The sequence below is a fragment of the Lactuca virosa genome, chromosome 1, assembly GCF_052849685.1.
Source record: "Lactuca virosa cultivar CGN04683 chromosome 1, Lactuca_virosa_CGN04683_v6, whole genome shotgun sequence".
NCBI classification, from domain to species: domain Eukaryota; kingdom Viridiplantae; phylum Streptophyta; class Magnoliopsida; order Asterales; family Asteraceae; genus Lactuca; species Lactuca virosa.
This window is the reverse complement of record NC_136426.1, coordinates 129,938,808-129,951,981: the sequence shown is the minus strand read 5'-3', so window position 1 is coordinate 129,951,981 and position 13,174 is coordinate 129,938,808.

Sequence of the window (13,174 nt, the reverse complement as noted above, 5' to 3'; positions counted from 1 at the left end):
TTGTGGTAGACTTGACCAGTGCACAAGAATGTGTACTCGATCCCTTAGTCCTTTCCTTATTCACATAAGGAATTAGTCTTAATTTTCCAAGCTGAAAGTTCTCATTCATCATACTATACAACTTGCATGATTCCAAGTTTCGGTCCAATTGAACCTTGGGTGATGAGAATCTTTCCTTATTTGGTAATATTAGACACTACCACAACCGAAAGAATCAAATCCATTTTTCCAATATTGCTATCAATGGAATCTTATAAGCAACAACTTTTCACAAATGCCATTGTAAGGATACTTAAAATAAATAAAATCAAAACCTTTTTCTTTTATTTTTAAAACTTTGCGGAAAAACTTATCCTTACAATCCATATGAAAACCTTGTTGTTATCTATTCCTAAGCAATATAAATATCATAACTCTTAAGTAATAGCCCAAAATTCTGATCACCGAACCATGCGATTGAAATCCATCTTCGCGATCAGAATCAGCATGTACTTAATAGAGTTAGACAATGGACTTTACCTGAAGTAGAGCCAAACTTATTGACTTTAACATCCTTAGGCAAATTTGGCAGCTTCGTAACCAATGCCCCTTCCTTTGGCAATAGTTACCTATGGACCCTTGATAATGGGACTATCTCAGACTTCGCCTCTCTCTTTACCATTGGGTCAACCGAGTTGACTATGGCCGATCCCTTTCCATTGGGAAGAGAGAGCTTTACTGGATATCCAATGTCATCATTGTCAATGTCCATAGTGTTTTAGGAAGTTGATCTTAGCAAATAGATAAGATCATTAAGGGTCTTGTCTTAGTCTGTTTCATAGGATTCCTAAAAGAACTCACTATGTGACTTAGAAAGTAGTTGAGCCACCAACTTTCTCAAGACTTTGACACCCAACTCACCCGGCTTGTCAATATGTGACTACATCTCCAAGATGTAATCACACCTAGACCTTGCCACAACTGATCCTCTAAGGACACCTTAGTGCACTAGTATGGCTAAGAAGAGGAATAAAAAATTGTTGAAATGGTTTAATCAAAAGGTGGATCATACTTCGTTCCAAAATCAATTCTTAGAGTCATACTCCAATATTGTGATTTGAGTGACATATCTTAAGAAGGTTTATAACACACTCATCAAATGTGGAATAGAAAATGTCTTCTTATTCGTTCACATTTGAAATTGGTAAGTTATGATGTTTTAGATAAGACAAAGACCAACTAGGACCAATTGTGCGAAGTGTTTGTCTTGATAAGAACCCACACTAACTCTTGAATATTTGTTTGTCAAGGAATGTTTCTTGACAAGAAAATCTTATATGTCAAGAAGTCAATGGGAGTCTAAATGGTCTTGAAAAGTTTCAAGAACTAATCAAGAGTAAACCTATTGTTAAACACTAGCACACGACTTGAGGTTTGTGACCTATCGTGTTGACACATTCTTGTTTCTGTGCCCATTCCATGTAAAGTTGACTATGCATGTGAGTTCTATGAGTTCTCATTTGAATGCATAAAGGCAAAGAACCTTAATCAATGAAAGTTCATTGATCTATACGGGTGAGCTGCACAACTACTTGGAAGATGGCAAGAAATAAAGATTGAACAAGTTCAGTCCATATGATTTTGGATTTGTCACACACATTGTCTTATGATAGTGGTTATGACAAATTCACATGGATAGGAACACATACGCCATAAAATCTAAGTGACAAAGGTTTCTCTCCTTTTCATGAAAATGATTGTGAGGAAACGCTTTCACTAGGAAGATTTTAAGGAGATAGCGATTGTGTAAATTGCATTCTCAAATTCGATTATGATTACGGCATCCCTCTTCATAGTTCGAATTATGAGATTTGGCAATTAGTTTGAACAATTAAAACTTATTGATGTAAGTTCTGAAATTGTTTAGACCTACATGTGAGCTATCTAAGGAAAGTTGTATGAGTTTGAGAAGCTTAGATAAAGGCTTATCAAAGCATCTCATATCAGAAATATGAACTTTCGTTAAGAAATTCAATAAGTATTGTTTTCTAGAAGTTCAGTTGATTTCTGGACACATGTCAAAGCTAGTGGGAGCATAAGTGTTATGCTGGTAAGGATATAATCATTATGTTAGTGGGAGCATGATTATTATTTTAATTGTTGCAAGTTAGCAATATTAATTATAGAAAACGAAAATTTTCATTTTGCAAAGTTGCAGGGGTTGAAAGGTTGTTTTGCTATAATTAAGGGATATAATATTATACTTCATTTCAAATCTAAAAGCTTAGATCGAGAAGTTTTAATCAAATTTAGTCAAAATATATATATGGATGTTATGTTGAAAAGATTCAACATAAGGGAATTTTATATATGACAATATTATAGCAAGAAACTGGTAAAGTATCACGTTTTTCATGATTCGTGTCCCATACGCTTCTGGTATTGGATCGATTGCATATGTTGTAATATTCGACCATTCTAAACTTTCCAAATGCCTAGGGCATTAAGAGGGAAAAAGGACTACAACCGGAAATGACTAAAATAATTACACAACTATCGAGGACAATCTAAGGTTCGCTAAGGGTTGGTCCTTCTGGGCAGTTGGAAGTATAGTAATGGATGGACCATATTGACATTATTATAAATAGATAGGATTCTATTTAGAATGAGTTGTCATATGGAAAATATGGAAATGTTTCCATAATGGGAGTTGGATATTAAGAATCTATGTAGATTAGAAACTTTTATGCAAAAAGGATGTTCAAAGGAATGTACTTTGAATGTGAGACTTCATAGAGTACTTTGTAATATCATTGGCAAAGTCTTTATGACTTCTGTGTTGTGACATTACAAAAGGGTCATTGCATAAAATGTTAAAATCTAATATATTCTAATAGTGGCAAGAATTTGGTATTCTTACACTAGTGATAAGGATTAGGGATTGTGAAATGAGCATTAATTGGGAATGTGTTCAATTGATCTATTTCACAAAGTAAGGACCATAGGTAAACATAGTGTGCATGCTTGGAGCATGGGAAAACTATTGTTTCAATTCAAGTATTAAGTTGATTATCCGAAACATTATACAATGAATAATGTGTAATCGATATGGTGATTAAATAAAAGGTGTTTTATTTATACTCAAAAGTTTTGAGGCCGTATTGGATTCGATTATTCTTGTGTTTCACTTCGCATGTTTTGACTTCCAAAATAATAAGATTATTTAAACCATCCATAGTCGATCATACTTTCGAAGTAGGTATTGAGGCAAGACTGTCATGAATCCGACTGTAGATTGTCTGAAGTGTGTTAGACATAGCAATAGTTTGTTGCAGTGTTCATGAGTGCTCCTGAAATAAGATTTGAGTATTGGATTAAACTCACGCTCACTTGAATCACTTCATGGATTTGATCACGAGTGATTAGTGAGACGATAATATCTTATATTCTTGAAACGGAGACATGTGAGTTGTAGTTTGCAAGTCCATTGCACATTGACATATGTAAACGCACCACTAACTTGGTGTTATAAAGCATATTGTTGTGTGTGATTTGATGAGTAAGTACTAGCGAGCATTTGCGTTGAAGTTTATCCGTTCCTTTTACCCTAAGAGGGATAAAAGTGATATATGTGGGCCCCTCGATGATTTAGTGATGACATCCTAAGCGCTTGGCCAAGCCTGGACTAAGTTGATGTGTTCAATTGTAGTCTGTTGTCAGTCGTCATAAATCGGAAATCGGGAAACAACACATGAACAGAGAGAATGATTATAATCCATGTATCAGTTCATACGATATCTAGAATGGAGGAATATATGATCCCTTATCTAAAGGACACGTTGCTGATAAGATCAGAGTTCGACAGCGGCTTTTGAAAGCTACGATTGCTAATCAGGTTCTGAAGTCGTACCTGCAAAATAGTTATTAGACTTATCCAAGTGGGAGACTGCTAGATTAGGTGTCTAATGTGACATCCCCATTTTCACGGCCAGAAAAGACCGCTTTTGTTCAAAGCATTTCTGAAGAAAATTATTTTTATTCATTTTAGAACATTTGGGATGTCATCGTCAATACAGAAACATAATCATAAAAAGAACTTACATTCATTATCACTAGTGATTTATATCTCCTTAATCTCTCAGTGTAATGTGACTTCATATCAACACATGTGATATAAATAAACTGAGTGGGTCAGGTTGGGAAACCTGGTGAGTACATAGGATTTTCAACCCACAATAAATAAGTTTATTAACTTTATCAAACCAAACAAACCCGATTACCCGTTCCCGTTATCCTCACTTTACGTCCCTAAAACATCTAACACAAGGGACCTAGTCTAGGGACTTTCATCGGGGTGACAACACATGCTTCGGGGGTTCCTCAGCAATTCATGTCAAATAAGGCAACCATGTGGGGGATGGAGTACTGCTGGTGAGCACACAGTTCAAATAAACACCTACAGGTTGCGAGCATGCTAGCGTTCCACTGGACTCTCTAGAATAGTCTGTGGTCGTCATATATACTCAACTAGATGACTGGATCATCAATAACATCTATATCGAGGCCTCTCATTATTTTATTTTGTCACACAGCAACTATTACATCTACCCATGTTTTACCCAACACATTTTGTAGATATAAAATACATATACAGTTTAAATCATTTAAAACATGTATAAAATCGTTCATCCAGCATAGATAGCAACTATACAGATAATATGCACACGTAGCACATAATTTATATAAAATACTTCATATATATGTGTAAGATGAAAGTGACTATGCACTCACTTAAAAAGGTGGTGATTCCGAACTCAGACAGCGCTTCGCTTCTTAAAAATAATTTCCTTCGACGAAACCTAGTATTATTACCACTAGAGTTTAGTATATTATTCGCCGAGACTAATTAATAGTCTAGCTATTATTACTATTATATAAGCGTTAAAAAATACTTATATAACCCATAATAATAGCCCAAGTACTTATTATAAGTTCCTAATAACGTTACTATAATTAAATAAAAGCTATATTAAAAATAGCGTAGGTGTAGCTCACTTACAGCGGGTTTTATAGAAAACCGGGTTTTGCTTGGAGCAGCGTTCCCGAGCCGAAAAGCTCTTCTTCTCGGAGCCGTCGAGCACTCCGGGGCTTCCGCCTCGTGCTAGGGAGGTTCCCTAGGCTTTTCGGGGGGTTTGGGGGGTTAGAGAGAGAAACTAGTGAGAGAAAGAAAGAATGGGAAAGGTGTGAAGAAAATGAGGGTGGGAGAGATTCTATTTATAGGGTGATGAAATGGCTGAACTTGGTGCCACATGTCACCATCTAGTGGCAAGACTTGGGGAGAAAGCAATGGCCAAGATTGTGTCACATCACCCATTTTCGCACACCACACTTCCGACTTCTAAAATCCGTAACTTTCACATACGACCTCCGTTTTTGACGTTATTTATATCCACGTGTAGGTAAAAACAAGATCTACAACTTTCATTTTGACTCCGTCAGCTAATTCTCGACCGATCTTAAATTTAACAGTACGAGGAGATTATACTGTTAAATATCCGCTTAAAATTCATAACTTCTACATACGGACTCTGTTTTCGTCTGTATTTTTACCGTTGAGTTCCTATTAATGAGATCTTCAATTCTCATTTAGGTCGCGTAGGCCAAAAACCGCTCGATCTAAATTCAAGTTTCGGGTTGTACACTGTTAAGCCAAATCTTAGAAAATTCATAACTTCCTCATACGAAGTCAGATTTGGGCGTTCGTTTTTTGTATGTTCTCGGTTTAACGTATACTACAACTTTTGATTAGATTTCTAAGGCTAAAAAGTCCTCCATCGTAAATTCACTATTTACGTCTCCCGGTGTCGTGCCGGTTTTGCCGTAAAACTTCGACGGACCATAACTTATTCGTTATAACTCGGATTTCAACGTTCTTTATATGTACGGAACCCTTGAGACGTATTCTACAACTTGGTTAAGATTATTTATTCTAAATAATATTTTGTCAAAAAGTCGTTTTCGACCCCTATTATCTCTAATTTGACTAGCCCGGATATACGGGTGTTACAATTATCTCCCCCTTAGGATGATTACGTCCCGGAATCATCAACGAAACAGGGCTCACATGATGACTCCATACGTTATCTCTTCATCCTAAGTAATAACTGTAACTTTGATGTTTCTTCGAACGAATATCTAACTCTAAGACTTCCTGATTGCAGGCGGTGCTCGATCTTGCACTTGCTCCCTATCTCACATTAGACTCCAAATTATGACCTTCAAGTCACAATCTCGATCCTTACTGGAGACTGATTCTTCTTCTTAACAAACTTAAGATAAGTTATTTTATTACTAAAATGGACCGATGTGTCATATTCTAATGACTTATCATCGTATGTTCCCACGCTTAGACTCGGGTCTCTTAGAGTCTTCCAGAACAGACTATACATTTCTTCATGTTCTAATCACATCTTAAAAGGTAGCATTTCTAGCTACAAGAAACTATCGCGATACCTCTACCGATCGCTTTGATTATCTTTTATTTCAATCTTCCGACTTAAGTCAGATTCTACATCAAACTTGGTTCTCTGAACCACGTAACATACTTATCGTAGTCGGACTCAATTTGATATGACCACTAGGGTCGGAATAACAATCATCCTCTTAGTCATTACCGAAACGATGGTAACGACATATTTGAATAAAACGGTATCAATTACTAGCTTCTTGGTAATGTGACTTTCCCTGATCCAAGCGTGAGTCATGTGCTTCCGGTAGTATAGGCCTCTACTACCTTTCACACCTACTCATACTCGTCCCAAGTATTGTCTCGCAGTTCACCCAAGTCACCATACAAGAAAATCACATAACAACTTGACACATTAGATAACAAAACAAAGGTTTTATATTAATCCTTGAAACGATTACATAGGTGTTCAAGTTTAACCTATACTATGCCTCTAATAGGCTACACCACGTGGTACTATTTACATGACTACTTCATAGATCCTCATTCCTGATCCCTTTCATTTCCATCTTCTTCGTCAAGGATCATATGGAACGCTGTTGCCTTCGGTTTCAGTGGAATGTTTGGTCTTGCCGCCTCTTTCTTCTTCGGGCAATCCTTAGCAACGTGCCCTTCTTCACGGCATTCATAACACACCCTTTTGCTGGCGGTGCACTCGTTGGCGTAATGTCCGGTCTTCCCACACTTTTAGCAAGTCACTTCCTCGCTACATTTCCCAAACTGCTTCTTCTTGCACTTCTCGCACCATTTCACTTTGTTTCCTCCTCCGCTAAACTCCTTTGAACCAGACTTGATCTTCTTATTGGGCCTCGTAGACCCCTCAAACTTCCTCTTTTCGCCAACCTCAATCTTGTTGGCAGCTCTTCCCTTAATCATATCCTCCACAGACTTGGATGCCCAGATAGCTGCCTCCAGAGTAGGTGCCTGACGCACTGACAACGCATACTCCCATGGAAGTCCCTTTGCGTACTTGTCGATTTTTGTCAGCTCATCCGGAACAAAACTCAAGGCGAACTCCATCTTCTCTGTGAAGTTGTTGGTGTATTCATCAATTGACATGCTTCCTTTCTTCAAGGTTAGGAACTGGTTCTCTAGCTCGAGCAGGTTTTGGGCTGAGCAGTACTTGCGTTTGAACTGCACCAAAAACTTTGCCCATGTCAGTTGCAGGGGCTCATTGGGGCTCAGAGTCTTCCCCAGGGTATTCCACCAGCGCATAACACCTCCTCGGAATTGACGTACTGCAAAGGTGGTCTGTAACTTGCCTCTGCAACCACACGTCATGAAAGCTAACTCCATCTCCGAGATCCAATCCATGACTCCGATCGGATCTTCCTTTCCAGTGAAAGTCGATGGATTGCAAGTCAGAAAATCCTTGTACTTGCATCCATTCCTCTCGACTCCGTCATACTGGTTGTTTTGTCGAACTATTGGTGGGTTGGCTTGACCAACGGTCCCACTGTAGTTCCCTCCTTCTGACTGCCCATCGTTCAATTCGGGCTGTTCAACAGGAATTGTAGGTTCGTCCCTATATTCATGCAACATTTGCCTCATCTCTTCCCGTTGTTCAGCCAACATAGCCCGTATCATGGCTTGTACTCCGGCCATTGTAATTGGCTCAGGAGCATCTGCTACAACAGGTATTTGTTCAATCACTGGTAGTTGATTCCTGTTCCCATTTGCATTCCCGGCTCCACTACGGGTTCTTGCCATTTCGATCTATATACCAAATCAGACGTTCGTTGTGCAATGATGAGAATTAAGATAGGAAAGATTTTATTTACGATCGACGTGTAATTCTCCCTATTTCTCCGACAAGTTATATGTCAGTTCTAATACCGTAATTAAACGTTTAGAAATCTGAACACATAAAGTTTCTAGATCCGGTCGGCAACAGACCATAGATCCGATCATACAATGCATATCATAAATCATTTAGCATATAAAAGCATGTTAGGCATTTTCCCTAAATTAGCTAGTGCTTATGTCTATTCAGGTGCTTTACCTAAATTTTATTAGACACACTCCTCACAATCCTTGCTTAGCATTCTAAGTTTAAGTCTAGAAATAAATCCATATTCCTAGTTCGCTTAAACTAATGCTCTGATACCAACTGTGACATCCGCATTTTCACGGCCAGAAAAGACCGATTTTATTTATGCTTTATAAAAATCAGAGTACCTCTTTTAAATAAAAATGTTGCGGAATTTGTTCCCAATAAAACATGATAAATACGTTATCAAAGCATTTCCGAAGAAAAGTATTTTTATTCATTTTAGAACATTTGGGATGTCATCGTCAATACAGAAACATAAGCATAAACAGAACTTACATTCATTATCACTAGTGATTTATATCTCCTTAATCTCTCAGTGTAATGTGACTTCATATCAACACATGTGATATAAATAAACTGAGTGGGTCAGGTTGGGAAACCTGGTGAGTACATAGGGTTTTCAACCCACAATAAATAAGTTTATTAACTTTATCAAACCAAACAAACCCGATTACCCGTTCCCGTTATCCTCACTTTACGTCCCTAAAACATCTAACACAAGGGACCTAGTCTAAGGACTTTCATCGGGGTGACAACACATGCTTCGGGGGTTCCTTGGCAATTCATGTCAAATAAGGCAACCATGTGGGGGATGGAGTACTGCTGGTGAGCACACAGTTCAAATAAACACCTACAGGTTGCGAGCATGCTAGCGTTCCACTGGACTGTCTAGAATAGTCTATGGTCGTCATATATACTCAGCTAGATGACTGGATCATCAATAACATCTATATCGAGGCCTCTCATTATTTTATTTTGTCACACAGCAACTATTACATCTACCCATGTTTTACCCAACACATTTTGTAGATATAAAATACATATACAGTTTAAATCATTTAAAACATGTATAAAATCGTTCATCCAGCATAGATAGCAAGTATACAGATAATATGTACACGTAGCACATAATTTATATAAAATACTTCATATCTATGTGTAAGATGAAAGTGACTATGCACTCACTTGAAAAGGTGGTGATTCCGAACTCAGACAGCGCTTCGCTTCTTAAAAATAATTTCCTTCGACGAAACCTAGTATTATTACCACTAGAGTTTAGTATATTATTCGCCGAGACTAATTAATAGTCTAGCTATTATTACTATTATATAAGCGTTAAAAAATACTTATATAACCCATAATAATAGCCCAAGTACTTATTATAAGTTCCTAATAACGTTACTATAATTAAATAAAAGCTATATTAAAAATAGCGTAGGTGTAGCTCACTTACAGCGGGTTTTATAGAAAACCGGGTTTTGCTTGGAGCAGCGTTCCCGAGCCGAAAAGCTCTTCTTCTCGGAGCCGTCGAGCACTCCGGGGCTTCCGCCTCGTGCTAGGGAGGTTCCCTAGGCTTTTCGGGGGGTTTGGGGGGTTAGAGAGAGAAACTAGTGAGAGAAAGAAAGAATGGGAAAGGTGTGAAGAAAATGAGGGTGGGAGAGAAACTAGTGGCAAGACTTGGGGAGAAAGCAATGGCCAAGATTGTGCCACATCACCCATTTTCGCACACCACACTTCCGACTTCTAAAATCCGTAACTTTCACATACGACCTCCGTTTTTAACGTTCTTTATATCCACGTGTAAATAAAAACAAGATCTACAACTTTCATTTTGACTCTGTCGGCTAATTCTCGACCGCTCTTAAATTTAACAGTACGAGGAGATTATACTGTTAAATGTCCGCGTAAAATTCATAACTTCTACATACGGACTCTGTTTTCGTCTGTATTTTTACCGTTGAGTTCCTATTAATGAGATCTTCAATTCTCATTTAGGTCGCGTAGGCCAAAAACCGCTCGATCTAAAATTCAAGTTTCGGGCTGTGCACTGTTAAGCCAAATCTTAGAAAATTCATAACTTCCTCATACGAAGTCAGATTTGGGCGTTCGTTTTTTGTATGTTCTCGGTTTAACGTATACTACAACTTTTGTTTAGATTTCTACGGCTAAAAAGTCATCCATCGTAAATTCACTATTTACGTCTCCCGGTGTCGTGCCGGTTTTGCCTTAAAACTTCGACGGACCATAACTTCTTCGTTATAACTCGGATTTCAACGTTCTTTATATGTACGGAACCCTTGAGACGTATTCTACAACTTGGTTAATATTATTTATATTAAATAATCTTTTGTCAAAAAGTCGTTTTCGACCCCTATTATCTCTAATTTGACTAGCCCGGATCTACGGGCGTTACATCTAAGCCCATAACTATTTTGATATGTACTTGATCCGATTATGATCATGGTCCTTTTGGGTTGCCTTCACTCATGCAACTTGATAGGATGACATGAGGAGAGAGAGTAGAATTTATTATATGAATAATAAATTTGTACTCAAAATGGTTTTATTAATATATTACAAGATTAATATATTATTTGGAAATCATATTATTTAATTAGTATTGATCGGAAATTAATTTGGAATTGATTTGGTGATCAAAAGAGACTGATTAAATAAAGGGGACTGATATTGCAATTATCTGATAGTTGCTAGTTGGGCTATGGATTCCTAATAGAAATGGATTGGACGAAATCTATGGAGAGTCCAAGAAGATTTCGTCCAAGGGCTTTCTAGATGGGCTCCATGGATTGCTTAAGCCCTAAGTGAGGAAATTAGGGTTTCCACCATAAAACCCTAATAGCCTCAACTATAAATAGATCCCTTAGTATATGGAAATCGGCCCTATGCTTCTTGGAGTTGCCCTAGCCGATTTCCTCTTCTCTCCTAAGTCATCTTGTTGCGTTGGGTGTTTGTGATTCCTTTAGAGGTGCAACATTTGAGGCACTAAGATTTCAAAGGTCAAGGAGTTCTTGTTATTAATACATAACAAGTTGAGGTAATCATTCTAACTTGTTTATTATGTCTATTTCGAAATAAGCATGCTAGATTAGGGTTTATTGCTTTGGTATTCAATGTTGTATGTTCAAATTAGAAAAACCTACATCAAAGCAATTAGGGTTGCATGAACACCATAGGAATGATGTTATGCTCATAGCCCGGTTCGAGGGTTGTGTGGAGGACTTCCTTATCTGTTCTTGTTTGATTGGGGCTTGGAAGTCTGAGATGAGCCCAAAAGTCTGGTAGGGTTAGTTAAGACTTGGTGGTTTGATGTGTGTTATGTTAGGCTGGGAGTGCGGTTGTTGGTTAGCAGGTCGGGGGTAAGCCTGAGTGCAGTTATTGGTTAGCGGATTGGAGGTAAGCCCGAGTGTTGTTAGTGGTTAGAAGATCAGGGGTAAGCCCGAGTGTTGTCTGCGGATAACAAAGCAGGGTTGTTAGAGCCATGAAAGTAGGAGCATGGTCTAGTTTAGTATGTGATCGATGTGTTTCCTTGTGATGGTTACATAGGTTGTAGTTTCCTTCTTCATATATTAGTTGGGAGGCTTGAGTCAGGAGGACTTGATCGGACCAGGTCTACGAGTATTGATTAGCATGGGTGACAGTTGGAGTGGCCCTGTCTACCTGAAGGATGGATATGACTTCGGGGTCTACAGGTAATGGATTAAGAAGTGGATTATTCTCTTGCGAATTAAGGATGGTTTGTGGAGTAGAGTTTTTCGTCAGATCGCTTGTTTCTCGTTAAAGTCTGTGGAGGTGGTCGACTGTTCAAAAGATGTCGTAGTAGATGTGATTCAGAGCGTTATAGTCTCTGCTCGAATTGGCTCATTAGGCTGGTTTTGGAACCTTTGTTGTTGATGGTTGTAGGTACATGCACTCAAGTTATTGTTGGATTGGTGTCTAAGCCCCTAACTATTTTGGTATGTACTTGAACCGATTATGAGCATGGTCCTTTTGGGTTGCCTTCACCATAGCAACTAATATGATGAATTAAGGAGAAAGAGGATTAATTGTGATTTATTAATATATTATAAGAATAATATATTAAAGGAGAAATCATATTGTTTAATTAATATTAGTCAAGAATTAATTAAGAATTAATTTTGTGACTAAAAGAGATTAATTAAATAAGGGGTACTGATACTATCATTATAAGATAGTTACAATGTTGGGCTTAGGATCCATAAAGGAAGCATGGACGAATTCTATATGAAGGTCCATATATAAATCATCCAAGGGCCTTTTGGAAGGGTCTTTGGGCTGCTTAAGGATTAAGCAGTTGGATTAGGGTTTCCTAGTTGGTAACCCTAGAAGCCTAAGTATAAAAGGAACCCTTGGGCAAGCCAAAAAAGCCCCTAACCTTCTAAGAGAAACCCTAGGACGTTTTTGGTGCCTCTTCCCTCTCTCCTTGTTCATCATGTTGCTTATGGTGTTTGTGACTCCATTAGAGGTGCAACATTTGAGGCACTAAGCTTTCAGAAGTAAAGATCAAGAGGATTTGAGATTGTTATTGCTACATAACAATCAAGGTAAGATCTAAACCCTATTTTCATATGTGATTTCGATTATAGTATGCTAGATCTAGGGTTTATGAGCTTTGGATAATTTGCATGTACATTTAGATAAACCTTGATCCAAAGTTTTAGGGTTTTGCATGTGCACCATAGGATTGATGTAATGCTCAAAACCCATCAGTGGTATCAGAGCCTAGGATGTTTTCTAATGTATTTGATGCAAAAGTTATGTTTTCAAAGCAGAATTTTTTTTTTCGTTTTTTTGTT